This window comes from Peromyscus eremicus, unplaced genomic scaffold (genome assembly GCF_949786415.1).
Source record: "Peromyscus eremicus unplaced genomic scaffold, PerEre_H2_v1 PerEre#2#unplaced_58, whole genome shotgun sequence".
NCBI classification, from domain to species: Eukaryota; Metazoa; Chordata; class Mammalia; order Rodentia; family Cricetidae; genus Peromyscus; species Peromyscus eremicus.
The window spans coordinates 566,986-594,069 of record NW_026734302.1 but is presented as its reverse complement, the minus strand read 5'-3'; the positions used below and the strand labels follow the sequence as shown (position 1 = coordinate 594,069).

The following is a 27,084-nucleotide window of genomic DNA, read 5'->3' as shown; positions in this document are numbered from 1 at the left end:
TGGATGCCCAGGTGGGTCTGAACATGCTCCTGAAGCCAGGGGTGCATGAGGAAGCAAGGATCAGGGTGTCACTGCTGTGGGATGGTCTATATGTCAAGTGTGTTACTGATTGGTCAATAAATAAAACACTGATTGGCCAGTGACCAGGCAGAAAGTATAGGCGGGACAAGGAGGAGAATAAAACTGGGAAGTGGAAGGCTGAGTCAGAGACACTGCCAGCCACCACGATGACAAACAGCATGTGAAGATGCCGGTAAGCCACGAGCCACGTGGCAAGGTATAGATTTATAGAAGTGGATTAATTTAAGCTGTAAGAACAGTTAGCAAAAAGCCTGCCACGGCCATACAGTTTGTAAGCAATATAAGTCTCTGTGTTTACTTGGTTGGGTCTGAGCGACTGTGGGAGTGGCAGGTGAGAGAGATTTGTCCTGACTGTGGGCCTGGCAGGAAAACTCTAGCTACAAATGGTGCCCAACGTGTTGGCAAGAGTTTCCACCTAAAACCTGAGAAAAGATTCTAAAATGGAGCTAAAAACAGCTTCCTAATTGTCTCTCTCAAATGAGCAGCAGCTGCCGGTTTGAGCTACTGGCGGGTTCCTGGCGTGCGTGCTCGACCTGCAGTATGGCGGGAATGAGGCCTCTGCAAGTGGCACATTAAGCTGTGTGGTGGATTTAGCCTTTGCTAGTACAAAACAAAAAAAGAGGTTTCTGGGCTACACGCTGCTTGGATAAAAGCATAGACCCAAGATAGCTTCCAGAGCTGGCGGTAAACTACCACTGCCATGTTGGGAAGCTGAGGTGGGCGGAGCTAGCAGCCACAGCTGCTGCAGTTTAAAGCAAAAGATTCACAGTAAGACAGATTCAGATGTAATAGTTTACAATTTGTGTAAAATATATGTAGGCTTGAAAGAGACAAAATAGGTGATATATAGAGTTATAGAAACAAATACATAGTTTTAAAAAATAAAGTCTTTAAAGAGACAGTAAATGTAGTATAAAAAATAAGCCACATAAAAATGGATATTACACAGAGAATCTGGATTGTGTTGTCTTTGGGATTCTTAACTGCAGAGAGATATTTGATTGTAAAGGAAGCTGAGTTAAACCAATATGCATTTTTAAAGACATCTTGACTTCAAAATTTGGATGTAAGGGTATGTTACTTTGGAAAGGAGACTCTGCCTTTGTTCCCACAGAAAGCCAGAGGCTGTGGATTTGTTCAAGATTAAGATACATCAGGTTTGACCAGCCAAGACCCCCTGAAAGGTCTCCGATGACACCATGGCCCAGATGATCCAACATCCAGAAAGATTTGAAGGCAACTGGCTCAGACGATACAACCTCATGGACTGTTCCATAATCCTAAAATTTCCTTTGTATCCCCATAAGATACAGCGCCCCCCTCCAGCAGGAAGTAGTAAGAGAAGCTACGCCCAAATTCCCATATTATATGTAATTTTACTTTGTTAAGGTTAAAACCTTCCTTTTTGAAATAAAAAAAGGGGGAAGTGCTGTGGGATGTTCTGTATGTCAAATGTGTTGCTCTGATTGGTCAATAAATAAAACACTGATTGGCCATTGGCTAGGCAGGAAGTGTAGGCGGGACAAGGAGGAGAATAAAACTGGGAAGTGGAAGGCTGAGTCAGAGAGACACTGCCAGCCGCCAAGATGACAAACAGCATGTGAAGATGCCAGTAAGCCATGAGCCACATGGCAAGGTATAGATTAATGGAAATGGATTAATTTAAGCTGTAAGAACAGTTAGCAAGAAGCCTGCCATGGCCATACAGTTTGTAACCAATATAAGTCTCTGTGTTTACTTGGTTGGGTCTAAGCGGCTGTGAGACTGACAGGTGAGAGATATTTGTCCTGACTGTGGGCCAGACAGGAAAACTCCAGCTACAATGATCCTCCTGCCTCAGCTTCCCAAGTTGCTAGGTTTAGAAACATGCACCACTATTCCCGATAAAATGTATTACTCAAACTGGGTGGTGAGATCTATGTATTTGCTTGTATAAGGTATATGAAATTGAAGTTTATATAGCTACTGCCAGGTTGCTCTGTCTAGAAGCATCTGCAGAGCTCAAAATGTAACATAGGTCTATTTTCCAGTTTCCTGTCTCAAACTTTACTCTTGTGTCTTTCATACGGTCCTACTGATAATGAGTGGAAGTTGGCAAGAACAAAGCTCTGGATGAGATACTTTGATGAAGGTGGAACTTTCAGCCTCCTTGCAACATTATCCCCAGCCCCAAATCTTTTCTCTATCTTGCCAACTGATTCAACAACACTTCCATTCCCCACAGTGACCCTGATGGAAGACAGAGAAGGCACAACTTGAGAAGCCTCACAGTGACACTAAAACGAAATCTGTTTCCCTGGACACAAATTGTTTTCCTCCTTTCCCTTCTGCAGGACAGCTCTTATCTTAACGATCATGAAATCACTCAAACTTATGCTTTTGACATTTCTCAGCCATGATCCACTAAGTCATTTTGCCTGCCGAATATTTACCAAATTACTTGGAGAGGTGAATGATAAGAGCGCAGTCCGACAGATGCAAGCTCCCTATCCATGCTGAGTCACAGGAACGCCTAGCTGGTGACCTGATACAATGTCAACATTATTACATACCACTTCCTCACTGGGACTAAACACAGCCAGTTCTGTGGAATAGAAGTCAACTCTAATCTAGCTGTCCGTGGAATTGACTTGACTAGGGTCCCTGTCACATACAAGCAGCTGTGTAATTTTGAGAAAGTGACTCTCTGGTTGTCATTTTAATTTTCTCCTCTTTGCAATAAAGCAGCACTATCTTGTGGCCTCCCAGATGGCCAAATGGGTTTTCTGCTCCAGGTAAGAGGATGTGAGTCTAGGTCAGATAAGATGAGGCAAGGTGAGACAGAACAAGAACTATGGGATGGTAGGTGTGCAGCTCTGGCCACAAAGCCTCCCTCTGTAACTTATGAGCAGACCATGGAGGCCTGAGCACCCACTTGTCCTGTGCTGAGCTGGAAGCCTGCGATGTGCAGACCCCCAGTGTTGAGAGGCTCCACAACCTTTGTCCCCATTGAGACACTGCAGACCATTCCCTCCAAAGCCACATCCCACCAGAAAAGGCCAGCCTCCAAATAGAGCCACATGCAACACATCCAATCATAAATGGCATGTGAGGCTTAAGCCTGTCCCTGAAGCACTCTGGCCCAATGAGCATCCGGGCAGAGACTGTAAACCTCCCCCATTCCACCTGTACGTCCGGCCTGGTACATTGAGCATGCTCAGACTTGAGGACGTGAAGGAACTGCTGAGGAGCTGCTGAACCATTGTGGAGGAGGTCTGTGCAGTTCATTCTGGTGAAGGCAATCCCAGGCCAAGGTGGCCAGGCTCAGGGTCTCTGAGGGGTGGACCACACGGGTACTGCACATGCATGTCACACAAGTGCACAGAAATAATAATGGCAATCATAAATCTAATTTAAAATTGACGGAGAATATTGTTATGACTATCTCACAGAATTTTAAGTTTTACTGGAGCTGTATGTCAATAAAAATTATGTTGATTTCTATATTTTATAAACCCAAAATCTGTGTTAACTTTGTATTAAGACTAAAAAAAAACAAATATGCTTCTAAATTTATTTAACTCAGTTGTGCTCTGTTATTAGCTGCCTATGTCTAAACATGAAAAAGAGCACCAGACTTTAGTTACAGAGATTATAATGCAGTACTAACACTTGCCTATAAAACAAACATGTTTTTTGTCAGATGGCTTGCAGGGTGCAGTCAGAAACTGAGGCCAAACAAAAATCCAGCATCTTTCCAAAGAATCCATTAAGGCCCAGGAGCTAACTAGAGCAAGTATACAAAAATGCTTTGAACTCAAGGTGAGGTCAAGGTCACTGGGTCTTATGAAGGCAGCACAGTGTGATTGATGGCACAGAACTCAGAGTCTGGAGGTAAGGCAGGGTCTCCAGAGCCAGGGCTTTGCTAGCCTTGTTCTCAGACATTCACTCAACCTCCCAGCTTTCATTTCAGATGATGAGATGAGAATTGTTATAGTTGACCACCTTCCTTCTTTGTGATTGTGAAGAGCATTAAGAGTTCTAACAGCAAATAACCGCCATTGTTAATTGTTAATTACATGCTGATTGCAGGCTGAATGTCCCTTATATGAAAGGCTTAGGATCAACAGTTTCAAATTTCATAGCATTTCGTATTTCAGATGTTTTTAGATGTGAGATGCCCAATCAACCAGTGCAAGGTAAGCTTGGGGTGCACGGGTGGTGGTGGTGGTGGTAAATTTATTAATATATAGAGAGAGTGAATTGAATTATATCAGTACTCACTTTTGAGGAGATTTATTTAACAGGTTTCAGACACTCTTCAGGGTATGGAATCTTCTGTGCCAAGCACAGTAGCACACATAGAAGAAAGAAATCCTCAAGTTTGAGATCAGCCTGGGTAGCTAGACTTAAAACAAAAAGAAAGAGGACAAGATAGATAGATAAATAGATAGATAGATAGATAGATAGATAGATAGATAGATAGATAGATAGATAGACAGATAAATGAAATGAAAGATTAAAATCTTCTCATCTTGGCCACTTCTATTCCTGATAATCATTTACCAATGGGGTCCTTGCTGTTCTCTGGAGCTTATGTTTCCAGATAATTCCAGTATTTGCCCTTTGGCAATGAAAATCTTGGAGAGTCCTAAGATCCATCCAATAGATTCTTATGGAATCCTTAGGTTTTATAAGATGCCCTTCCTGAGGAGAAGAACAACTCAAATGCCCAGAAGAAGCCAGGATCTTCTTATGACTACTTCCATTCCTGGTTCTTAACGACATTACTGTGTTGATGAACTTTAACTTATGTGTAACAACAGCTCTAGTTTTCTTGGAATTCGCTCTGTAGCCCAGGCTGGCCTTGAACTCACAGACATTTGCCTGTCCACCCAAGTGTTGAGATTAGAGGCATGCTCTCCAACCACCTGGCATTAAATTGTATTTCTTTTTTTTCCATTCACAGGCAGACCCCCAGTGTTGAGAGGCTCTACAACCTTTGTCCCCATTGAGACACTGCGGACCATTCTCACCAAAGCCACATCCCACCAGAAAAGGCCAGCCTCCAAATAGAGCCATATGCAACACATCCAGTCATAAATGGCATGTGAGGCTTAAGCCCGCCCCTGAAGCACTCTGGCCCAATGAGCATCCGGACAGAGACTCTAAACCTCCCCCATTCCACCACATTCTTCTGGCCTGGTACATTGAGCATGCTCAGACTTGAGGACTTGTAGGAACTGCTGAGGAGCTGCTGAACCGTTGTGGAGGAGGTCTGTGCAGTTCATTGTGGTGAAGGCCACCCCAGGCCAGGGTGGCCAGGCTCAGGGTCTCTGAGGGGTGGACCACACGGGTGGGAGACCGCCATCTCCTCAGAGTCTGGACTTCCTCACAGCCCCGGTTCTGGGGAGGCTGAGGTGAAGGCAAAGGCCTTCTTGGCAGCAGCCTCCTCTTAGGCCAGGTCTAGCGAGGGCTAGGGCAGTCTTCTCAGAGCCTGGAGACTCCTCACAGCCCAATTCTCATGAGGCCTTGATGCCTGCTGTGAAGATCCAGGATGGCAGGATGCAGTTCTGAAAGAATGATTATAGGCTTTCCTCCAAATTGTAATAGGCTTAATATTTTCTGTATTTCTTTACTTCATCTTAGTGCCTGTGGGATCTGCAATATCCCTTTTCTAATTCTTTATGTGAGTAACTTTAGTATTCTTTCATTTTTCGTCACTAGTGTGCCTAGAGATTTATCAGTGTTATATAGATATGTATCTTTCTCTTACTTCTTGTCATATTTATTTTCAATTTATTGAATTTTAAAAATTGATTAGGGGCTTCTTATTCACTTTCTTTTTAGTATTTATATAAAATTTATGTCACAGATTACAAATTACTTAAGTCAGGTGTTAAGTATTTCATACCTATAATCCAAGCCCTTGGGAAACAGGATTCCATGAGTTTGAGAACAGACTGGGCTGCACACGTAGCCCTGGCTACACTGGGGCTATGCTACAGAGTGAGTTCTTATTGTAGAATGTACACACAGAATCCAAATGTATTCAAGTTCATATAAAATCATTTCATGGTTTAGTTTTTTCTAATCATGGTTTAGCTTTATTCCATAAATTTTGTTATCTTTTATTTCCACTTTGATACTTTTACTCTCACTATGACTTTCTCTTTTAATCTATTGATTACTTTAAGAATGAAATGTTTAATTTTCATTTATTGGGGATTGTTAAGATATTGTTCTCCTATTAACCTATATTTTAATTTTCCTGTAGTCACATTGCACACATCACTTTATATCGGGTCTTTCATGTTTATTTAAACCTGTTTAGTATCTTGTAACATGGAGTGTATTGAAAAGTGACTTGTGTGTTCTGGAAATGTTGTCTTAAGCTGTAGTTTGAGGAGGTGTTCTGTAAATGTCTGTTAGGTGAAATTGATTGACAGCAGTGTTCATGTTCTCCTTATCCTTAATGACTTTCTCTGCTTCTTTCTTATTTTATTTTTTTATAGTACAAGAACTTAATTTAATTATAATTTAAATTTTTTCTTATTACCCAATCTTATCCTGTGGATATATTAAGAGTAAAATGGAATTGTCTGTTCCAAATGCATCATCTTTAACCCTTGTTATATAGGAACTTTTGTTCCTATGTCAAAATTGCACTGAATTATTCCATATGTTCATGTTTTTTAAAAGTCAAAAACCTCATTCATTTGACTTCTTATTGTTTAGTTCATGTTAACAAATGGTAGAAAGTGAAATTTGATTTTTTTAACCTATGCATTTTTTCTTTTATTATTGATTCTTTGGGAATTTCATACCATGTACCCCAATCCCACCCATGTCCCAGTCCCTCCATATCTGCCCCTCACTCTTTTAGAGTCCCCCCACAAAGGAAAGAATAGGAGAATATAAATGAGACAAAATAAACAATAATTAAAAAGAAGAAAAAAGTAAAGCACTTCACTCCCCCGACCCCCATCTTTCCCACCTCTCCATCATCTCTTCATTATCTTAGTGGCATTGGGAGCTGCTGTGTATCATGCAGGTCTAGTATTGATGGTGTACCGAAGCCAGGGACCTTGAACCTGACCAACATCTCATTACACAACAAACATTTGCAAGTGAAGCTGTTGGACTTTCCCTCCTTTTGTTCTGTTGACTCCCATCTCCAACTTTAATTGTAGATTTTTCAGTTCCCATCCACTTTCTCATCCAGGTTGGAGGATTCGTAAATACTTTTTAAGTAGAGTGTTCTGTCTGCCTGGAAAATTGATCCCTTTTCACCACACACATGTATATTATAATATTTGTGTTATTCATAATAGATACTTTCCCTAGTAATACTTATTGTTCAGCAGTTTACTTTAGTAGTAACATAGGTACTAGGACATTTTAAAGAACCCTGCCTTTTCCTGCCTCCTAACTCAGACACTCTGCCCATACATTTGTTTTCTATTCATCATAGAGTGAAATCATTTGTGGTTGTTTATCTAGTCTGGCAATTTCTCCCATCTAGACCTTTATGTTTAATGCAATTACATGGTTATTTTGAGTCTTCTATCTTGATAGTTTTAACTTCACAGGTTCTGTCCAAAATGTCTTTCTGTGTCTGCTTTTGGGTTTTTATTCTATGTATCCCCTCACCTAGCTTGCTATTCAAACATCTTTTAAGAAAATTAATAGCTGTTTTTCATGCACTGAAGGCCCATGGGATACTAAACTCAGAGCTCCTTCCTTGATGACTTGTGTCAGAAGCTGCCAGACCTCTGGAGCTCATCTATTGTGTGTTGTGTCAGCCAGACCAAATAATAGTTTATAGTTTACAGATTATTCATGCCAAAATTTCTGTCTTTTGTTATGGTGGACTTCAAAGCTTTTGTAATCCTTCTTAATTAAATATACATGATGAATGACAATATGGTGATGGAATTTAGGCACACTGTAACTTTCAGTGACTAAAACTAATGAAATGGTAAGAAAGCTCTTATAATGTTTAAATTTTATGCAGATTTATTTGCATAAACTTTATACAACTCAGATTCTTACATGGTCCAATAATTTTATATACTGGTGTTAATCTTTCATGATTTTTGGTTCCAGAATGACCTTGTAGTACGTATAATTTATTTAATTACAATCCTTTATTCTTACAACTGAGAGTGTAAGAATGAACTGACATCATGTATAGCATACATGCAACCCTCTCTGCCTCTCTAGTTCCATAAAACTCAATAGGGAAATTTTGAGAGAATACTTTTAAAATTCCACATATGTGTTTATAGGGGGAGGTGTGTGCACAGGAGTGCAGTTCCCACAGAGATAAGGAGAGAGCTCCAGATTTCCTGGAAATAGGGATATTGGTGTTTGATTATGAATCACTGTGATGGGTGATGGGAACTGAACTCAGGTTCTTTGAAAAAGTACAGTGTGTGTTTTTCAGTGAGGCCAACTCTAGCCCCATCATTCAAACATTTTAAGAGAAGTTTAGAAGATAGTAAAAATGTAGTCATTATGTTTAGTTTTATAAAAATCTATAAGCCCTCATGCATATAAGTTAATTCTTTTTCTGTTTTGTTACTTCTAAAATTAATCTTATCATTCTGTACATATTAATTATACAAAGTCACTAATTTGTTCATATACATCCCCTCACTACCCTGTTGTACTCCCTCCATCTAAAATATGTGCCCTCACGCTTCCTCAAAAATTTTCCTCCTACTTTGATATTTTTTCTAGATTCCATTTATGAGAGAAGATATGGGATATTTGTATTTTGGAGAATTGTCTATTTCTTAAATTTGATGATACATAGTTGCAACAATTTTCTTGAGAATTATATAATTAATTTTTTCTATAGTTTTTCTTTCTTTATTGAATTATCTTGCATTATTTATGTATATCATGCTTTCTTTATCCATTAGTGTATTGGTGGTCTTCTAAGCTCATTCCATAAATCATCTGTGTTGTGGGAGGCACAGTGATAAAATTACACACAAACTCACATACACACATATACGTGATTCAGTATAGTGAGTTCACTTTTAGAAGTAGGCACACCCAGGAGTGACACAGCTGGTATGTCTTTGTTAAATTTTCATTCATAACCATCATTATAGCATCCACAGTACCCAGGATGTTTTATTTTACAATAAACATAGCATATATGATCTTTTTTACACTTCCTATGCAGCATTAAAAAATTAGATTTGGTGAAAATTGTAATCATTAAAAAGACACTTAGAGCTGGAATTATGGGGCAATCTAAATATTATTCATCACCAAAGTATCATTTGTCCTCTTCTGTGTTTCCATTTCTTTTTTTATTTTACTAGTGTGAGAATGGGTCTGGGGACCCAAGAAAATGACCACATAATCTGTAGTTTTTAAGCCAGGCTGTAAGTCCTGCTGCAAATTTATTTTAATGCAAGTGGTTGCCATGCCTTCCTTACTCTGAGTGGCCAGAGCTTGACCTCATATTACTGCATGGCTGGTTCTCTCAAAGTGGTCCACTTGGTAAGCAGAATGCACTTGTGAGTATCCAGTATAACTTTGCACACATATTTGTATCTCACATATATGTTGGCATTTGAGATACTGTCTTAGATATGGTCATTATGAAAAATTGTTTTCAGCATGCAGAAAATGAAACTCTGCTCTTTGTCTTCTACCATACGCAAGCTCTGCACCAAATGCATCATAGATGTCAAAATGAGACCTGATACCCTGAAATTGTCAAAAGTCACAGTAGAGAAAATACTCCCAATTCCAAGAACAGGTAAGGGATTTCTGAGTAGGACTCTAATCCAATAGTAAATGAGACCAAAAATCAACAAATAGGATCTTATGAAATTATGACTTTTTATTTCAGCATAAGCAAACATAATTGAAGTAGTAGCCTACAGAATATGAGAAAATCACTGGTGCAATAGTGACATGGGAGTCACTGTTTAATTAACTTCCTTCTGATCTCATGAGGCCTGCACTATAGGAAGGAATTAATACCTAGTACTGTGTACCTGGTCAAAAGTCACTGGCTTGATAGGTCATAACCCTTAAGATGATGCTACTATTGTTATTTTGTGTAATAGCAACTGCTTTGTAAATAGTTCTGTTTCTACAGCTAGATCTCTTCAGCTCTCAGTCTTTGTCAGAGGTCCTTCTTTTGGTAGTGGGCATCAGTGAATGCACAGCCTCATAACATTAGAATGTTGAAGTGACCATGAATGCTCATTGCTACATGGAACCTGTAGATTAACCACTTCTGTTAGACATAGGAAACATTGTGGAAAAGGGCCCTGAGTGTCCTGACTGAGCGTGAGGGGAACTTCTATGACATGCTGTCTTTTGGACATGACATAAGCCATTGCTCACTCACAAGAGCTGTGATCACCTGAAGCTTCAGGTGACCATGTTCAGGACTGACTGTGAACATACCTATCTTTCCTGAACCAGACAGCTGGAAGAGGCAGTCTGCTGGTGGAAGACAAAGCCTACTAAGCCTTTGTCTTAGTACAGAAAATAAAAAGGAAGCCAGAATTTGGCCATTTGTATTACTTACCAGTTCCCATTTATCTGTCTGCTCTCCATGGAAGACTGTGTAATTCCTATTCCCTCAAATTAATGAGTTTATTGAGGTTAATACAGGAGAATAGGTATGGAATTAATTATAAGAATATGAATAACTTTAATGTGTGGCATCACAAAGTCTCACATTAGAATGGGTGACTCATGAAGACTAGAATTCTGAATGTGTCTGCATGACTTGTTTGCAGCTGAATGAGACAGAGGGTCTCATTTCTTCAGTTCTCCTTAGTTACTACCTATTTAACTTTGGGAGAGGAAGGGCCTTGTTAATCCTGTAAGTTTCAGCTTTCCCAGCCATAGTTTTAATTGCTGGGTATTATGAACTTCCATAGAACTTTCTGAGACTTAAGGAAATAGCCCTACCCAGGGAAGAGCACATCAGTTGGATACTCAATATCAAATGATCAATCCTGAAAACATATATTCTAGCTATACAGAATGATTGGTTTACATTTAGGAATATATAACTACATGCATATACACATATGTGTATATATGTATATGCTTATAACAGCAATTAATGAAAAGGCAGGTCATAAATTAGAAAGAGAGCAAGGAAGAGTATAGGGAAGGTTTACAAAGATAAATGAGAAGAGAAAATAATGTGATTATAGTCTCAAAAACAACAGAAAAGAATATCATGTCATAATAAGGAAAATTGTTATGCAACACTTTACCCTTTCCTTAAACTGTTAATTGTTTCCACAAGATCACTTTCTTTCATGGAGTTCTGCAAAGGCTGGAGAGCCACACACCAGTCCTGAAGTCCCTCATGAAACAACCATTTAATTTTCATCTCTTCTGTAAGCACAACTCCATCATGCCCAGTGAATTGGCCATAATTTACTGCTTCTCTCATACATATATTTTTGTTTCTTTTTTTAATAAGATTTTTTTTTCATTTTATATAATAACCACAGATACCCCTCTCTTCCCTCCTCCCGCTTTTCCAGAATTTCCCCCTTCAACCTACCCCATACTCCCTCCTCCAACAAGGTAAGGCCTCTCATGGGGAGTCAGCAGAGACTGGTCCATTCAGTAGAGGTAGGTCCAAGCCTCTCCCTCTGCATCAAGGCTGTGCAAGGTGTACCACCATAGGTAGTGAGCTCCAAAAACCAGACCATGCACTAGGGATGGATCCTGATACTGCTGCCAGGGGGCTTCCTTAAGCAGATCAAGCTAAACAACTGTCTTGATTATGCAGAGGGCCTGGTCCAGTCCCACAGAGGCTCCATAGATGTTGGTCTAAAGTTCATGAGTACCCTCTAGTTTGATTTGGTTGTCTCTGTAGGTTTCCCCATCATGATCTTGATGCCCTCTTACTCATAGAATCCTCTTTTCTCTCTTTGACTGGACTCCCAGAGTTTGGCCTGGTGTTTGGCTGTGGATCTCTGGATCTGTTCCATCAGTTACTGGATGAAGGCTCTATGATGACAGGGTATTCACCAATCTGATTACTGGACTAGGACAGTTCAGACACCCTCTCCACTATTGCTAGTCATCTAAGCTTAGGTCATCCTGATGGAGTCCTGGGAACTTCCCTAGCACCCAGTTACACCCTATCCCCATGATTTCTCCCTCTATCATGGTCTCTCATTGCTCTTCCACTATGTCCCTGCTCCAGATGGACCATCCTGTTCCCTTATTTTCTCATCCCCAACACCTACCCTCCATCGCCCCTCTCCTCCCCAGTTTACTCATGGAGATCTGCTGTGGATATTGTTCTGTATAAATAAAACACTGATTGACCAGTGGCCAGGCAGGAAGTATAGGCGGGCCAAGCAAAGAAGAGAATTCTGGGAAGCAGAAGGCTGAGAAAGGGAGTCACTGCCAGCCCCCCGCCATGACAAGCAGCATGTGAAGATGCCGGTAAGCCATGAGCCACGTGGCAAGGTATAGATTTATGGAAATGGATTAATTTAAGATATAAGAACCGTTAGCAAGAAGCCTGCCACTGCCATACAGTTTGTAAGCAATGTAAATCTCTGTGTTTATTTGGTTGGGTCTGAGTGGCTGTGGAACTGGCGGGTGACAGATTTATCCTGAATGTGGGCAAGGCAGGAAAACTCTAGTTACAGAGATCTTATCTATTTCCCCTCCCAGGGTGATCCATGTGTCCCTCTTAGGGTCCACCTTTTTACCTAGCTTCTCTGGAGCTGTGGGTTGTAGTCTGGTTATCCTTTGCTTTACATCTAGAATCCACTTATGAGTGAGTACATGTCATGTTTGTCCTTCTGAGTCTGGGTTACCTCACTCAGAATGACATTTTCTAGTTCTATCCATTTGCCTGAAAACTTCATGATGTCATTGTCTGTTACTGCTACATATTATTCCATTGTGGATATGTACCACATTTTCTCTTCAGTTGAGGGTCTTCTAGGTTGTTTCCAGGTTCTTGCTATTACAAATAATGCTGCTATGAACATAGTTGAGCATGTATCCTTGTAGTATGACTGAGCATTCCTTGGGTATATACCCAAGAGTGGTATAGCTGGTTCTTGAGGTAGATTGATTCCCAATTTTCTGAGAAACCTCCACACTGATTTCCAAAGTGGCTGTAAAAGTTTGCATTCCCACAAACAATCTAAGAGTGTTCCCTTGCTCCACATTCTCTCCAACATAAGTTTTTATCAATGTTTTTAGCTTAGCCATTCTGACAGGTATAAGATGATATCACAGGGTCATTTTGATTTGTATTTTCCTGATGGCTAAGGATGTTGAACATTTCTTTAACTGTCTTTTGGCCATTTGAGATTCTTCTGTTGAGAATTCTCTGTTTAGATCTGCACTCCATTTTTAATTTGATTGTTCAGTATTTTGATGTCTAGTTTCCTGAGTTCTTTACATATTTTTTAGATCAGCCCTCTGTCAGATGTGGGGTTGGTGAAGATCTTTTCCCATTCTGTAGGCTCACGTTTTGTCTTATTTACCATGTCCTTTGCCTTACAGAAGTATCTCAGTTTCAGGAGGTCCAATTAATTAATTGTTGCTCTCAGTGTCTGTGCTACTGGTGTTATATTTAGGAAGTGGTCTCCTGTGCCAATGCATGCAAGACTACTTCTACTTTCTCTTCTACCAGGTTCAATGTAACTGGATTTATATTGAGGTCTTTGATCCACTTGGACTTGAGTTTTGTGCACAGTGACAGATATGGATCTATTTGCAGCCTTCTACATGTTGACATCCAGTTATGCCATCATGATTTCTTTTTCCATTGTATAAGTTTGGCTTCTTTGTCAAAAATCAGGTGTTCATAGGTATGCAGATTAATGTCAGGTTCTTCAATTCAATTGATTGGTCCACATGTCAGTTTTATGCCAATACTAAGTTGTTTTTATTACTATAGCTCTACAGTAAAACTTGAGGTCAAGGATGGCGTTGCCTCCAGTGGTTGCTTTATTGTACAGGATTGTTAAAGCTATTCTGGGTTATTTGTTTTTCTATATGAAGTTGAGTATTGTTCTTTCCAGGTCTGTGAAGAATTGTATTGGGATTTTGATGGGGAATGCATTGAATCTGTAGATTGCTTTTGTAAGATTGCCATTTTACTATGTTAATATTACCTATCTGTGAGCATGGGAGATTTGTCCATTTTGTGATATCTTCTTCATTTTCTTTCTACAGATACTTAAAGTTCTTGTCATACAGATCTTTCACTTGCTTAGTTAGAGTTACCCCAAGGTGTTTTTTATTATTTATGGCTATTGTAAAGGTGATGTTTCTCTGATTTCTTTTTCAGCTCATTTATCATTTGTATATAGGAGAGCTACTGGTTTTTTTGAGTTAATCTTGTATCCTGTTACATTACTGAAGGGGTTTATCAGCCGTAGGCATTCCCTGTTAGAGTTTTTGGGGCCACTTATATAGACTATCATATCATCTGGAAACAGAAAGAGTTTGACTTCTTCCTTTCCAATTTGTATCCCCTTGTTCTCCTTTTGTTGTCTTTTTGCTCTAGCTAGGACTTTGAGTACTATATTGAATAGATATGGGGAGAGTGGACAGCCTTGTCTTGTTCTTGATTTTAGTGGAATCACTTAGAGGTTCTCTTCACTTAATTATATGTTGGCTGTTGGCTTGTTGTAAACTGCCTTTATTAGTTTTAGGTGTATGTTCCTTGTATTCCTGATCTCTCCAAGACCTTTATCATGAAGGGGTGTTACTTTTGAGACTTGTTTGTTCCTAAAAATATCAGTTGAAATCAAGATTTGGAGTTTTATCAGGCTACAACAGAGTGCAGTATAACACCATTTGTATTATGCTATGTCCATATTCATTGGCTACTCAGATGAGAGGTTGGATCATATGGTGAGTAGCACATCCTGGCATGCAGGTATTGTGGATAGTATATCTTGTAAATGAAATGTATGTGTTCCACACAGTTGGTACTCAGGATATCAACTTATATCTGTATATGAAGTTTGAGAGTCTAAGATTTTCAACAAACATTCTTCCGTGTGTCTCTTTTGATGCCTAGATTGACTATAAAATATCAAGGTCTGGGATCAGAGTTCCCTCTAACTACCAGATATGTTAATGATGTCCATTTGCTTTCATCTGTAAGGGAGCCATTGGCTCCATTGAGAACATGGTATTTCTGGCTCCCTTTTGGTTAGGGTGTTGGATGAAGAAGAAAATATTCTGCCCTCACATCCTTCATGTTCAGGGCTTCTGAGTTTAATTCTTGCTCAGTAGGCTGCAGGTCTCCACTGATAGCAGTTTATGGTCAGGCGTGTTTCTCTTCTGGGATTGACTGGACTCCTTTCACACAGGGCTTGGTCCTTGGCTACTTGATCAGTGTTTGACCTAGGAAGAGTTCTTCATTGTGGTTGGAGCAGGCTCCATTTAAATTGTCTCTTCAAATTGGACTTCCTAGGGTCAACATTAAGTCTGACCACATATCTCTCATTGGGTTGGCAGGGGCTCCCTTGATTTTCAGGTTTGTGGTTTCTCTTCATCAAGGTCTGTGTTTTGCCTGTAACATTTCCACTTTTGATTTTGCCTGGTTTGTTCTTTGAGCTTTGTATGAGCTCTGAATTCTTCCCAGTCAATATTTGCCCCAGACCTGCTTCTGCATTTGGTCCTTGGTGTCTTCAGAATAAGGATTAGAGCTGGGCATGGCTGTTTTTTTGGTTTTCTCTAGGTGTTCTTTCTTTAAGGAGATGACCCAGTCCCACTTCTCTTCTTTATTAGGACCCAGACATTCATAGTGAGGACTGGACTCAGGCCCACTAATTTTCTCGGTTTTTGCCTGGTCTTTTTCAGCCTTAAGGTTATGATGTGGCCCACATCTCTTCTTCCTTAGGCCCATACTTCATCAGGGTAAAGATTATAGGCAGACAGTTTTTTTTCTTGCTTTGTTCTTGGCCTCTGTCATTTAAGAGAATGTCCCAGGTCTTCTTCTCTCCTTGTTTTGTCTAAGGCTTTTGTCAGGGTAAGTGTTAGGCCCCTGTGTTTCCTTTTCCTGCTTTGTCCCGGCCTCTCATTTGAGTGATTGGTCTGGGCCCACGTCCTTCTTAGTTTGGCCCAGTCTTCTTCAGGGTCAGAGTTATGCTAAGGCCAACTTCTCATCTTGGTGGGGGTACTGGCTTCAGTCCAGGTAAAGTTGAGGCATGGATATTCTCCTTTTCTTTCTTTGAGCCAGGTCTTTTTCTTCTGAGGGATAGGGTAGTACTAATTTCCCTTTCGGTTGGGGCCAACCTTCTTCAGGGTCAAGGTTAGGTATGGCTATCCTTTTCTTTTATTTTTGTTGCATTTCATTTTGTTACTCTTCTTTCTCCTTTAGCCTTGGCTCTTCCATGTAATGGACTGGCCCAGGGATACCTCTGTTTTTCCTCTAGGTCGGAGCTTATTCAGCTTCAGGTTTTGGTGCAGGCCTCTTTTAGGTCAGTATTTGACAATTTTATTCTTAGGGTTGGTCCCTGGCCTTTCTGGATGAGGGAAAGCCATTGCTAATTTTGGCTTTATTCCTGGTCTTCATCAGGTTCATCCTCAGGCCTTGGAATACTTTTGTCTTGACATCTTGGTTTGATGGTTAATCCTGGTCTACTTTCACTTTAGGTACTTAGCATGGGCTTTATCAGGGACCATGTTGGCCTGGGCTAATTTCAGGGTATAGTGGTATTCAGGCAGTTTTTGTGTTAGAGTTAAGCCTGCTTACATTGATATTCTGGGACTGTCTGGTACTTGTTTCTCTTTAGCATTGAAGCAGTGGATACATTTGAGTCCAGGTTTGTCTGAATCTACTTTGTAATTTGTAATTAGCCTTGGATTATGCTCAGCCTTTCTGAAAAAAATAACATGTGGATATTGATAGAGGACGGTGTTTACAGCCCTTCTCTTACATCTCAAGTATATTCTGAGGAACATTGGCTCTTTCCAAATGAAGTTCGCACAGACACCAGCAGACACAGCAGAGACTCCAGATGAAATGATCTACATATTACACAAACAGAAAGGTGGAAGTAGGGAGGAGACAGTGGTGCTTGGGAGAGTCCTTGGTGTTGCATTTGTGACTGTGGCCATGGTAAAGAGGCACCATGGGCTCATGTGAAAAATTGTTGCTTCTCAGTAAAGATACCAAAATAGAGTCCCGACAAGGTCTCTCCTACCTTTCCTTCCTTCTGTGGTCTGCTCCTATGTAGGCATATCACAGGCAGTTAATATAACAGCAGAGGCTGGTCCTCCATTGATCTAAGGCTGCCTTGTTAGGCACATGACAGTTGTGCAGACCTTCTTGTTGCCTCTTGTGCAGTGTGGGCATGATGTCCCCTCCTGTATGTCATCCATGGCATGCACTATGAGGGTGCTTCTTTGGTCCTTGCTATGGAAACACTTCTCAATATCTCATTTGACTTCTGCCTTGAAAACCCTTGGAACAATGAACCATGCCTTAGTGATCCCTTTCAAGAAAGCCCCTTGTCATGTCCATTCACTGACTTGCAATCAGGTCTTCCCACAAAGAATGTCTGCACTGACTTACCAGAAATTGATTCCTGCTCACATTATGACTGTTGTGAATCACAGGCCACTTTAATTGAGTGAGCTGCCAACCTGTCAAGGGCACACATGTAACCATGAAAGTGATTCCTTATGGAAAGTTACAGAGGCCAGGCCTCACTGTGCTCAGGGGAGCACAAAGGTGGTCAAGCTATGCAGATGTTTTTGGACTGGTAATTAGGGAAGGTGCCCTAGTTATCATCATTGCTTGGGGACAACTTCCCATCCAATAATCCTCTCCTACTACAAAAGTTCACTGCTCAAAAGAGAAAGGTCAGTGGCGATGGGGCAGACTTAGTCTGTATGTAAACAGTTCAAATAATTGTCTACCATTTCTGAGACTCAGTTTATCATCAGTATTCTCTTATTATGAGATGTGTATTGTGCCATCTGCAGTACCTGGGCCTTGGGGACAGAGCTGTTTGAAATTTGCCCTCCAGCCTGTCCCTTCTCCAACATTAAACACAACTTGAAGTGGGATTGACCAGAAAGCAGAAAGCCATGAGGCTTTCCCTACCTCCTCTCATCATGGTAGTTGATGACTTCTGAGGCTGTCACTCACTGGATAGCAGTGTAACAGTAGTTCATCCTGTCCCATTTTGGAAAGTGGAGTCCTGGGACAGGTGCTGACTCTGCCTCAGCTGTTGTCCCCTTTTCTAACAAATGCTAGTGGAGATTAGTAGTACAAAATAATGGACATATCTCACTTTGAGCAAACCCCTTCCCAATCTCCCATTGTCCTTTGCCTTCATGCCTCTCTCCTTCCCTGAAAGTTTATCTCTCACTGCTGGTCTCAGATTTCGTGCAATAGTTCTAGCTCAGACTCCTTAGTGTTGGGTTTCCTTTTTATTTATTTATTTATTTTTACCATGGATGCTTTTTTCTTGCCCTAATATGACATTTAAGGATAGTGGGAAAGAGGCATCTTAGAGATCTGAGGAGTTAGTCAAGGTATCACAGTGTTCCATCCCTCCATCTTATGAGGATGGAAACATACACTTAAGAATTGTAGCATGCAAAAAGAAAGAAAACCAAACTGAATTAACATGTTTTTCTACTGGTCCTCAACCAATAAAATCTCAGTTATAAAAGAAAAACTCTTGGGAATTTCTTCCTGTTATCTCTAGATGCAGCGTAAGCATTGTGCTATCCTCAAAGCCAAACAGGTTTTAGGGAGGGTGGCCTCAATAAAACCAGGTATCTAATCACAGACTTGAAATGATTTTCCTGTCTGCAGCAGCAGAATCCGGAAGAAGAGAAGTTATACAGTTGCCCAGCAGAGACGCCTCTTTGCTGTCTCAGCCTGGAGGCCTGTGGTAACAGTTACAGTAGGAACATCCCACCTGGAAATCTTCCAGTGGACATCATTTTATCCTGGGAACCCACAATTTCCTGGTCTTCACCAAGTTCTGGATAGCCAGTAAGTGTTTTTAGTTTTACTTGATGGTGATGATTTACTATAATCTGAAAGTGCATTAGAAGAGGAAGGAGAAACTGAAAACTTACATGTGCTTGGTGTCAAATGTTATCTGAAGGGTTTAATATGTGACATAGATTGTAGATATCCATCTAAGAAAGATCCTGAAACATATACACATTGTTAGCAACATCTTAGAAAACATCAGTATTCTAGAAGCATGGCAATTCCATGCACAAAATGCAGCATGATAAAGCATGCCCCACCCAAAAGTAATAGTGCCACTAGCCCATCATAAAGGATCAGGGCACCATCATTGTTGTGCAACAATACACATGCTTTTTCACACACTATACTCACATATATGTGCCCACATTCATACATTTAGAAACATGTATTTGTCTACACCTTTGCATGCACACACACACACACACACACACACACACACACACACACACACATGCAGACACATAGAAATATACATTAAATTAATTAGATGTACAATAATTTGGCATAACAAAAAATAAAAAGAAACAAACAACCTCTGTGGTATTGGTAAGCATGTGTATGGTATGCATGTTGTACGCAGAGCTATGGGTATAGTTATGTACATGTTTTTATAAGTACCTATATGGTATACATAATATGTACAACCATATCTAACTGCATATACATGTGTATATAAATATAAAGATAAACTGAAATACCATCTTCCAGACACCCGCCAAGGAGGCAGCAGAACTTTCCGAGTGGCCATCTTGCTGTGTTAGTTCTTTTCTACCTTCAACTCTGAGTACCTGTTATGTTTGTTTGAAAGGCATAACTTTTTAATTCACAACAGAGACACTGTTTTGCCTTATTAAAAAATATGTAAAATGTAACTTTCAAAAAATAGAAACATGAGAAATAATCTTTGCTTTCAGTATCTGGAAATGAATATCAAAACTTCCTTCAACACTTTTTTCTATAACTGTATATCATTTCAATACTTTAATATTAATCTTATTTTTTTAATTTTTTCTCACCTGAATAATGCAGTCTTCAATATATATGTCATGAGGTATCATTCTCCGTGATGGTATTGGCCACTACTGTCTCTATCTAAAACATCTTCTAGTTGCCTAGAAGTCGAGTTGTTAATTCCTTCATGGACTAGTTTATATTTCTGTGTAGACTTAGGAAACATTTATTACACTAGGCTTTGAAGATACAGAGGTAACTAGGGTGAGTAGCATGGGAATGGGATGGCTTGGATGGGCTGACTGCATGTGTTGGGAATGTTCTAGTTAAATGGGTGAAAAGTCATGTCTGAATTAATAGGAGGCCAAAAGGCAGAACACAGAAGAAAGATATTTCTAACTCTGCATGCTGCTACTCAGTGTAGAACAACAGATCAGCTCTTACCCACTGCATGACACATGGCTGTCCCAGATTTCTAACCTAGCATGGTGAAATTATTGTTTTTGGCTTGCTCTACAGTGGTGTCTATAAAGATGATACAGGTCTAAAAGCATTTGTAACTAATACACCTAAATGTACACCCCTTACAAGGTATTCTGCATCAGAGCTGGTTTATACCAAAGTCCATGCTCAAAGGGTCGTCCAGAAGCAGAATTCTTTCTTGAGTCCATTGTTCTCTGTGATTATGTTGGATACCTACTGTCTTAGTTAGGGTTTCATTGCTGTGAAGGGACATAATGACCACAGCAACATTTATAAAGGAAAACATTTAATCAGGTGGCTTACGGTTTGAGAGGTTTAGTCCATTATGATCATGGCAGAACATGGAGGCATGCAGACAGACATGGTGCTGGAGAAGGAGAAAAATGTGGAGATGAAGCTACATCTTGATCCACAGGCAGCAAAAATTGCTCTGAGACACTAGGCATGGCATGAGCATAAGAGATCTCAACCCTCCCCCACTGTAACATAATCCTCCAATAAGGCCACACTCTCTCCAACAAAGCCACACCCCCTAATAGTGCCAATCCCTATGAGATTATGGGGGCTTATTGCATTCAAATTAACAAACCTCCAAGATATCCTTAGAAGGCGTAATAAAATAGATTATGGTGGGGCTAATAGAAGATGTTTTTGAGAGGAGAGAACTTTTTGTAAAAAGAGGAGAGTCTTATCATTTGTTTCTACCCATCTTAGGATCCATTTCAGGGACTCCACAACAAAACAGAGATTACCAAAAGAAAAGCATATTCACTTACCTAGTGCAAACTTTCACAGCACAAGTCTTCCTAAGGTAGAAAAAAAACCCAAAATTGCTTAGACATGAGATAATTTTTTCAAGATTGTTTTCATCCAGAATTGTCATTCCATAGAATATCCTGTGTTTAAGAAGTAACCCTTAAATGTGCATATTTTCACATAATATTAAGTAAATATTCTAATTTACAATTGAAAGAGTCAGGTACTTTAAATGTACATTAATAGCAACATTTTGACTTCATTTAATCAGTATCAAATTACTTAATCATAAAAGCATATAGTATTGATGCCCAGCCACTGAGTGAGCATGGGAGTTGGGAGAAGGTAAACATAGCATCATCAGCTGCAATCCATCTACGCCTCACTGTCATTTGCCCTGGGGAGCCTCTAACCCTGAATCCCGGATCCCCATGCACCCAGCCAGGCATCATATTCATTTGGAGAGTTCCCTCTTAGACCCAACTTAATGAGCTTCCAGCTATCAGGAAAAGGATGGAAAGAGTTATCTCTCACTGAAACTGTTTGATACGTATGAAAGTATAAGAGCAACTGCTACCACTGTACATGCCTGCACTGTCTTTGAACAGGTCTCATTCCCTGGTCTATGCCACCCCTAGTCAGGCTACCAAGCATGAAAGACAAGAACAAAGCCTTTGACACCAACATCTCACTTGTGCCTAAAGTCTCAACAGGAAGAGTAAGCAAACAGAATTAATCCATCCCCAGAAGTCCCCATGCCTCATCCAAATGGCAGTCACCACAAGCTTCACAGACTCCTGCCAAAAAACTGTCCCAAGTGACAGCCAGCAGCCCCAGAACACTCCTTAGTTTAGAAGTGGGGTAACATCCCAGGCACAAGTCAGAGTGACCCATGGAGCACATGGAGATGGTGAAAGGGCATCAATCCTGCTGTGGAGATCATCTCAAGAGGAATTACTGACCCTGCATGCAGCTAGAAACCAGAACAAGGCTACCAAAGAAAGGGAGTCTTCCGAACACTCATCTGGTCTCATATCAGGCCTGGCTCCCGAAATTCTACAACATGTAGGGACAGAGGTGCACATGGCCCCAAAATTATGGGCCCTTACTCTAGATTTCATTATGGTCCTGATCCTTGGAGTGGGCTACAGCCTTCATGTTCACCAGAGTTCCTTCCCTACCACAAAATGATGCCTTTATGTATCTTCCATGTTTCCCAGTACCCTTACCCTTCTCACCTCGGGGACGTTTTCTGATACTCAACTCCTGGTGGGCCCAGTCATTTCACCCATGTGGCATGACATTGAGCCGTGGACATGCACCATGGCTCAGGGCCAGCACTCTGTCTCTGAGAGCATGTAGTAGACCTGAGCTTTTGTTCTAGAGTTGATGGAAAGTGGAATGTTATGAAACGTGTGTCAAAATGAAAGCAATAGGAGTCAAGCAGGTGAATGGCAAATAGTGAGGGCTTTTGGATCATGTCCTCTCTGTGTGCCTTCATCAGTCTTCAGATATGAGGCTGCACGTTTCCTCCATGGAGGGACATGTGGTGCTTCTGACCTGCTTCAGGAAATTGTCGGGAAATCCTTTCTAGGTTTTATGAGCAGTTTCAGGGGAAGATCTGAGTCCTTCCTCACATTCATTCATCCACTCAAATACCTACCTATGTCAAGCACCATGTTTTGATATAGCATATTCTGAATTCCAACAAGTATGAAATAAAGCAAAAGTCTGGGTATAATTAATGACTGTGCTCATATTTGATCCTGAAGTGTAACTTTTATATAAATTTAAAGATGAATCTCAGTATATCATGTTCTGTGCATGTCATTTTGCATCAACTTTTCAGTGATTCTTGTTTTAAAAGTATCTAAAGACTGAAATGTACAAAGTACTTCATCTAAGTGGAATGTTTTCACTAAGTCTTTGAGACATTAGTATTCTAAAACATGCAGTAACCACAAAGGCTATTTAAGTTCTGGAGTACCTTGGAAATTTTGATCCTTGTAAGAATGTTATATTCGGATAAGTATGTGATGATTGCTGTAACTGGTTAAATGCTGAAACCTGAACTGTCCACAGTGGTCTCAGAGCACTAATGACTAATAGCCTTAGACCTGACAAGTGCATGGGGCACATAGGACAGACTCTCAAAGGCACAATGCCAAGAAGGAACATGGCATTTCAATGACTCACCCTGGAACCTTCCTTGGTGCTTTTTCACTGGTTATTTCCAGTGAACTCACTTACCTGTATGGCAGAGTAACTTCACTTTTGCTTTTTCCCATGAATTACTCTGGACTAGCAGTTTCTTCAAGCTAGACACACAGCAACCCTCATCTCATCAAGAATTCTTACCCCTAGTCTGAGCTTTTATTAAGAGTATCAATCATTTGAAACAAAATTCTGCACAAATTTTCCAGTGCACTTTAATATTAAAATATTCTCTAAGTTTCAGAACCACAAGAAAATCCTCTGAGGCAGAAAGCCACGAGTTGATCATGAAAAGTACCAGGGAAGGGCCGATGAGATGCCTAGTTGGGTGGGAGGAAAGAGCTTACTCCTACAAATTTGTTCATTGACCTCCATATAAACAGAATGTCAAATTGGCATGGTGTGTATTGTATGTTCAGTCTCTCTCTATCATATGTATGTATGTATGTATGTACGTATGTATGTATGTATTTCCCCCTCTCAAAATAAGTAAATGGATATATGTTATTATTTTAAATTCCGATCAGTAGATTTCCATACCCTATTCATATGAAATAATTAATTTTTAAAATAATGAAAGAAATCGATGCAGCTCACAACTGTTTGTAGCTCCAGTTCCAGAGGATTTGACACCCTCACACAGGCATACATGTCGGCAAAACACCAATGCATGTAAATTAGTGAATAAACAATTAAACTTTTGTAAGTGATAGTGGGGTCAGGAGCCCCACAAGCATGCCACAGAACTAAATAACCTAGGCTCATAGTGAATCAGAGCCTGAACCACCAACCAGGGAACATGCATGGGACTGACCTAGGCCCTGTGCATATATTTTTCAGTTGTATAATTTGGTCTTCTTGTGAGACTCCTAACAGTGGGAGCAGGGCTTGTCTCTAATTCCTGCTTTGGGGACCCATTCCTCCTACTGAGTTGCTATATCCAGCCTTAATAGAAGAAGTCATGCCTAGTCCCACCACAACTTGATATGACATGGCAGGCAGATATCCGTAGGAGGCCTGCCCATTTCTGAAGAGAAGAAAGAGAAAGAGGAATGGATGTGGATCAGGAAGAGTGGAGGTGGGCGGATGGTTGAGAGGAGAGGATGGAGGTGAAATTTTGGTTAGGATGTAAAAACAAAAATAAACAAATAAATAAAATCATTCATTCTAAAAGAAGGGAGAATATTGATGTTTATCACATTTAAATTTGAGATTTAATAAATGTTTAATAAATGTCCCTCAAGGGACATTACCACTTATTCTAACTTTTTATTGTGTTTGTAGTTGTACAGGGTAGTTAAGTCATGCTAGGCATAATTTTGAGGTGGTCTAATACATAATGTGTTTGCTTTGTACTTGGAATAATTATATCATGTTTAGGCATTATTATGACCTGGTTATTTTTTACATTTAGAAATTAATGATATAAAAAGATATAATTATGTGTCAAGTTGACATGGGGTGAAGTTGTGATAGATATTTTTAGTTGTCAATTTTATTACATCTGGAATTAACTAAGACCCAAAAATGGAGGGGCACACCTGTGAGGTATTTTTGCTTAATTTGAAGAGAGAAAATCCACATAGAATCCAGTTCTGGAAGACATTATCTGGATGTTAATGAGGAAAGAAACACCTTTAACTCAGACATTTTGAGCCCCAAAACCTCATCTGTAATCTGAGCCAGGCCTCGTGCTGGAAGCTCATATACAGAAATGGAGGAAGGGAGCTTTTGCTCTTTAGCTGCTTGCTCTCACCTTGCTAGCAAGTGCATTCCTTCACTGGCATTGGAGCCATCTTCTTTGGGATTCGAGACTATACTACTGATGGGCTGAGACATCAAGCATTGTGGACTGAGCAACTACTGGATTCTTGCACTTTGCCATTATAGCCAGCCAATGTTCAATTATCTGGACCACAGCCTCTAAGTCATTTTAAAAAATAGGCTTTTGTATGTATAGAAATGCTTTCTATAAGTTGTTACCCCATAGAACCCTGACCAACACCAGACAGAGATAAAACTTTTAGAGTAGTTTGGGCCTCACAACAGCATTATCTCAGTTCTGAATTGCACAGAATCACTGGGCAAGAAAGTAAAATAACACAAGTCTGAAATTTCTCAAAAGGAACACACAGTAATCAAATTAAATGAGTAATTATATGAGATGGACAGATTCTAGCTTAAGTGAGGAATGAAAAACCAGATGTCTTAGCTTCTGTGGGCCAAGACCTGGCAACACACACACACACACACACACACACACACACACACACTAAGATCAGAAGACAGTAGGAACTTTTTGCTCTTGATAGTGATAGTTCTAGCCTGGAGGCACACGGAATTATTTCCTTTACACATTAAATCTCTGCCTCACTCTCAGTCTCAGAACTCAGATCTATCCCAGAGGAGCTTCACCAGAGTAAATCAGTCATCTTGAAGAACTTTCTCGATATAATCGAGATCTGCTGTGGTAGCAGAGCACCTTCACCCACTTCTCTCCTTTTATAGTTTTGCCCAGAATCACTCTACACCAGAGACATGTGGCCCTGACGAAAACTCTATCCACTCCCTCTAGTCATGAGGTTCCTCCCAACATTGCTTATCTGGACCATCAAGAGGTATTCCTCATCCTACCTCTACCCCCCGGAGGGTCTTCTCAATTCTGCATTTCATCAGACAGGCTGAATAGGTGTTGTCAACCTAGAAGAGATCTAGCAAATCTGTTCCATCCTGTTCCAGTCAGTGAGACTGGGGCAGGATCCTGAACCTATGAGGGCCCTGAATGGATGTGTGGCAGCCTAAGACCATTAGCATGCCTGTCCCTACAGTTTTCAAGAAACTTCAGTCTTTGGTTGGGAGTGATCCACCTAATACAGCACACGTCGCTGGGAGGACAAAGGTCAATTGCAGGGACTGGGGAGATGGTTCATCCATTAAGAGCATTTATTGCTGTCTCAGAAGACCCACAGGATAGCTAACAAACCTCTTTAACTTAAAATGCAGGTGGACTATGCCCTCACCTGGCCTCTGTAGGAATTGCATGTATGTGGTGGTAAACACCCCTAAGTATAAAGAAAACACCACAAAATATCCCAGCGTGTCTTGCAGGAAATTCTCTCTACTGATCTGTTATCACTCATGATATATTTCAAGAAAACCAGAGGCATATTGCTTTACATTTCCTGATTTCGTTTATACAATTTTAATGAACATTCTTATTTCCTGAGAAGCCTGGAGCAATATATTTTTGTTTCCCTTAATTTGGTCTACATGATGATTTTGTGAACAAGTGTGTACAGTGTACCACATTTTACTGGAAGCTAAATATATGACCTCAAAGATACAATATGTCTAGTTTTTCTCTTATGTAGTTGTTATCCATGGGGTAGGCTATACCATCCACATCCAAGGCGCCATCCCCTTGTGTAGTCCTGAGACCCATGACTGGGAAATCCTTGTGCAGCTCGAGCTTCCTAGAACTTACTGAGATACATCCAAGCCTGTGATTTCTGGGTTTACAGGAGTGTGAAACCTCACCTGACTAAAGAAGAGTCTCAGAGTGAAAAGTTTGAAATTGTATTTTATTCATAAAATACATTCAT

General features: G+C 40.3%; 1 protein-coding gene across 1 annotated transcript in view; it reads left to right on the top strand.

Annotated features, from left to right (window-relative positions):
* The first annotated feature begins 5,254 nt into the window (after nucleotides 1-5,254).
* Nucleotides 5,255-27,084, top strand: part of LOC131901231 (disks large homolog 5-like) — a 156,998-nt gene continuing 135,168 nt past the window's right edge. The window contains exons 1-2 of the mRNA XM_059252461.1: nucleotides 5,255-5,336; nucleotides 18,890-19,072. The gene's annotated coding sequence lies outside the window, so the exon portion shown is untranslated. The remainder of the gene's footprint in view (nucleotides 5,337-18,889; nucleotides 19,073-27,084) is intronic.